Genomic DNA, 5,111 nt, shown 5'->3' on the forward strand with positions numbered 1-5,111 from the left:
AATTCAAGGAATGCCCCTGAACTACTCCTCTAAAACTGGAAAATTCTGAATCACCTCTCTTGGACCCCCAGGTTTCAGAAAGGGCCTGCACATCCCTAACAACGACGGCCAGCCTTTCCAGAGCATCCCCAGGCATCGCACCTTGGAGCCCCCATATGGCCCTGTGGGTGGTTCTGCTGGCCTCCCTGTTTGGCAGTGGCTGATACACAGAAAGGTTAAGACACTGAGTTGAGTCTGCACCTTTGATAAGCGTAGAGTCAGGACTGGAGGAGGCAGCCTGGTGCGGGGCCTCTGTTCTTCGCCACCTCTCTTTGCTGCCTCACCCTCATGGAGATGTGAATTCCCTGTTTAAACTGGAGAAAAAACAGTATTTTGTGATGGTTCAGAACACAGACTCTGGAGGCAGAATGCCCAAGTTCAAATCCCAGCCCCATCACTTAAGAGCTGTGTGACTTTGGGCAAGTTACTTGGCTTCTCTGTGCTTCAGTTTTCTCATCTGTGAAATGGGAGGAACAATAGTACCTATTTATTTCTTTGGGTTGCTGTGTAGGTAAGTGAAGTCCCACCTGGCCCATGTTAGGATTAACTCCTTTTTTTTTTTTTTTTGTCTTTTCCTGCCACATTTATTAGGAAAACAAAACATTCTATGTACAGGACATATCTGTGAATCTGTGCCAGGGGTGAGGGGTTCACTGGAACCTACAGGAGGCCCACGGCTGGAGGAATTGCTCTCATCCACATGGTGCCTGCAGAAGGGCCAGGGTCAGGGCAGGACCTGGCCAAGCAGGACCCCTTCCCGTCCAACACTCGATTCCTTCTTGCTTGTCTTTGATGGCCACCCGCAATCGCTCTTCCAGCAGGGAGAGCTTGCTGATGAGGTCTGTGATGACATTGAGGAGGGCCTCCTGGGGGGTGTAGTCCGGTGTGGTCTGCACTGGGACAATGATCTTGTGCTCCCAGGGGTGGGGGACTTGGCAGCCAGCAAAAAGCACCTGGGGGTCCTTCAACAGCTGCGATTTAATAACATTTCCTAGCGTGTGGTCTTCCTTGTCGATGGTGAACAAACAGGCATTGGGTGCCTTGGTGTCCTTGTGGATGGTGATCTTTTCATCTTTGAAAAGTAAGAATGACTCAAAAGCAGGAAGGGCGTGCATCCAAGCACCGCAGCCACCTCCAGAGGTGCCGCTGCCGCCACCACCACCACCTCAGAAACCTATAACCCCAGGATTAACTCATTATTTCGTCTCTCCTGCATGCAGCTAATGCAGCACTAAAGAATCTCACTCTGGAGTTCCTGTCGTGGTGCAGTGGTTACCGAATCCGACTAGGAACCATGAGGTTGTGGGTTCGATCCCTGGCCTTGCTCAGTGGGTTAACGATCCGGCATTGCTGTGAGATGTGGTGTGGGTGGCAGATTCGGCTCGGATCTGGTGTTGCTATGGCTGTGGTGTAGGCTGGTGGCTACAGTTCTGATTGGACCTCTAGCCTGGGAACCTCCATATGCCATAGGCGTGGCCCTAGAAAAGATAAAAAGACAAAAAAAAAAAATCTCACTCTGTGTTAGTTGAATAGATTAAGCTCTAGGGGCAAGTCATGATCCCTTTTACAACAGGGGTTAGTGTCATCCTTGTCCAGTAGTGTCTCCCATGGGTTCCGAAGGGTGGCTGTGAATCAAGGGCTTCCAACTTCATAGCACAATAAAATGGAAAGATAGGAAATCACACTTGTTGGCCCTCTTACCACATTCTCAATTCCAAAGAAATTCATTTTACCTTATCACATTCTTACCAGAATGTTTGTGTATTTTAGTTCTAGAGGGGTATCTCTGGGAGGGGGAAAGAGTTAAACTTTTATAGTTAATACTTTAAACCACTTCTAAATACAGGCCTGTTTGGAGAAAAGGTAAAAGAGCATGCAGATGTCTCACTCTGCAAAAGAACCACAGGAAACCTCCTTTGGCAATGTTTTCCCAGGCACTTTAGAGAGATGAAGGTCAAGGTGCAGAAGTGCCACCTTCAGCCTGTTCAGGGGCATGGTGCCCCTGGCATCTCCCCTGATCAGCCTGGTCCCTGCCCCTGGAGCTTCTCTTTCCTGAGCCTTCTAGAGGCTTCATCCTGGGCGCTACATGGGGGCTCTGCAGCTTCCACATCACAGGCAGTTCAGACTCAGTGGAAAGTTTTGAGGGTCACCTATTCTTACATATGCTGGGGGAAAAACCCTTGAAAATGACAGGAAAGGCCATCCTTTCTCAGTACACAGAAATTATATTATGACTCCTGGAAATTGCAACAAGAAAACAGAACAAAGAAAAAAAACATCAACATTTCATTCTGTCTTGAAAATTCAAGTACGGAGGGATGATATATTCTGGCAGCTTTGTGTTTCTCCTGGGGCTGACTCTGACTAGATCTGCAGTTCTCAAGGACTTTCTGGATGGCCATGGCAGCCACTGGCATTGGGGGTCGGTGTGGCCAGGGCTCTTGCATCCTGTGGTGGTGGGGATGTGACACACAAGCAGAGGGGCGTGTGCTGTGGTTGTGCCCGTGGGCAGGCAGCCTACCGGCCTGCGCTCTAGAACAGCTGCCAGTTCACCCCCTACTTGTGGGGCTTCGGGCAAAGAACTGATTCTCTCTGCCTCAGTTCCTTGGCTGTAAATGGTGAGAATACTGGCCTCCCAGTCACAGGGTTGCTGTGAGCATTAAATGAGTGAGGACGGGCAATGTGTTTAATGCCTTGGACATAACAGCTAATCACTGTGTTGTTTATTATTGCTGAGTTCCAGTCCCAGTTGTGCAACCAACCTCTTTTAGTCTTCATTTCCTTCTTATAAAATAAAGTAAAAATACTTACCTTGGGGCCATTAAAGTTTAAATGAAATAGTGTACAAAGTGGTGTTTATTGAATTGGATTTGATAAATGGCAGCTTTCCCAGGAAGGACTTTTTTTTTTTTTCCTTGAGTCCTCTGCACTTTCTTAGATTCTCCATGACATCTTTACAAACGCAAATCCGGTAACTCTCCCCAGCTTCCCTGAGGAGACAAGGTGTGATCTTGGTTCAGAATGGCACGAATTGAAGTGGCAGTGAGGAAGGAGGGCAGCCCTCCAGCTGAATAGAAATGGAAACGCCCTGGAAGGAAACACTGAGAAAGTTGCATGCGATGCTAGGCACTGTTCTAAGAACACACTAATTTATTTCAAACTCAGAAACCCTTTGAGCTAGAACTATTATAATTTCTATTTGCAACTGTGATCCTTGAACAGAAGCAGGGTTCAGACCTCCAAGCATTTGGCTGTGGTGTATGTGTGTCCAGAGCCCACAGCCCTGGCCTTGAAGAGGTGCTCTCGGAGGAGAGAGGAGAGGTTGGTTAGAGTGCTGTGAACACCAGGCTCACCTTTGATTTAAAACAATTTCTTTAAGGAAACGCTAGTCCAGTTATTCTTTGTCACCAAAGCAGCTGCAATCTCTTGTCCTGCATGTCTTCATAATCGTTTCTCCCACTTCCTCTCTCCCCTTCCCCTGGCCGCCTCATGGACACGGATGCAGACAAAGGAGGCCAGAAAACTCCAGTGACTGCACACAGTGTCCTTCTCTGGGTCACTCGATCACAAGGTCAGCACAACAAACACCCCCCTGCAAGGACTGTCCCTGGGAAGTGGGGGGAGGAGAGGCGAGCAGGGCCGTGTATCTGTCTCCTACGGAGGCCAGCCTGGGGAGGCTGCTGATTAGAGGTGGAGCATTCTGGGGAGGGCAGGGGTGAGGCGGAGGAGGAGATGGGAGCTCAGCGGAACACCGCATTTGGGCATTTTGGAAGAGTCCCCAGGAGGCTGTAACTGGAATGTGCTTTGGCACCTCCAATGGCTAATGATCACTGCACACCTTGTTACCTTATTTCGGTAAGAACTAGTATGTGAATCGATCACCCTAACACGCATTATTTTTCAAGCCACGAATGTTAGAAATACAATCCTGATTGTTAATGCTACTGTTTGAGGGGAGGTGGGGAAAGATTAGCCAGCCTCTGAATCACCCACATGTAGTACATTCCATGGTGTAACTGGAAGATCTTATGTTCGTTTTCCCAACCAGAGATAACTTCAAGCATCATCATTTGTGTAACACCTAGTTTATAAATTATCTTACATACTTTACTAGGCTATTAAAAAATTCTGTTTCAGATTAAAAACCCTCTCAAAATAAAATCTAAATATCTTTCTTCCTGGGCACATCTTTCACAGGAAGAGTGGAGCTTTCTTTTCTCCCTTTATTGAAAGATTATATGGCTCTCAGGAAAAGAAAGCCACTGATGTTAGGTGGCTAAGGGCAAAGATTTAGGTTGAAGAAAAACTTGGGAAGATCTGCCTACTTGGGAAATGAAGAGAGTTTTATTTCTTAGAGGATTTATGGATTTACGTTTCCTCCAAAAGACAAATGACCCAGGAACACTTTTTTTTTCTCCCCAGCACTAACTCTAATCAATTACCTTTGTTACTAAAGAAATAAATAAACTCGAAAGAGTTAACAGAGTTAAAATGCACCGGATTCTAGTGTTTGGGGTTATCTGAAACTTTTTGTTGGGGGCGGGTAGGGGGCGTCCATTCTAGAGCTGAGCTTTAGCGGATCCCCTGTTATGGAGTTATTTTTCCTTTTGCCAGGAGTCTTGATCCACATGAGACAACTCACACAGGCTTAGAAGAATCACAGCATGTCAGGGCTGGAGGGCCCTTGAAAACGTCCCAGGCTAATGCCCCGCTTTACAGTTGGGACTTGGAAGGGCAGAGAGTGGGAACGAACGACTCTACTCTCCTGGAATTACCCAGCGGGGGCTGCCCAGGGTTCTGGGGTCGAATCCAACCCGGGGCTCACACAGCCCTTCTCTGCTCCCGACCCTCTCAGTCTTTGGCGACAGAACCCCTTTCTGCTCCGTCTGCACTCCAGCGCCCCCCCTCCATCAAACCAGGGGTGCGGACGTGTGAAACATTTCCACACTGGACCGGCTCGCGTACAGGCTACTCCGCGTCGGGCTCGGCGAGCGCGGCGGGGCGACGCCGGCCGGGGCGGCCCGGCTCCGGCGGGGCGGCCCCGGCCGCGGCGCGCCAGGCTCTCGGGGGTC

The 5,111-nt window shown here is 48.8% G+C and overlaps 1 pseudogene; it reads right to left on the reverse strand.

The window, feature by feature from the left end:
• Positions 1-731: 731 nt before the first annotated feature.
• On the reverse strand, positions 732-1,154 carry LOC100525756 (DNA-directed RNA polymerase II subunit RPB11-a pseudogene; annotated as a pseudogene).
• Between the last annotated feature and the right edge of the window lie 3,957 nt (positions 1,155-5,111).

The sequence above is a fragment of the Sus scrofa genome, chromosome 6 (genome assembly GCF_054392235.1).
Source record: "Sus scrofa isolate SSC_HxYL_T2T_F1_AM1 chromosome 6, Sscrofa_HxYL_maternal_Yorkshire_Landrace_v2.0, whole genome shotgun sequence".
Classification (NCBI taxonomy): Eukaryota; Metazoa; Chordata; class Mammalia; order Artiodactyla; family Suidae; genus Sus; species Sus scrofa.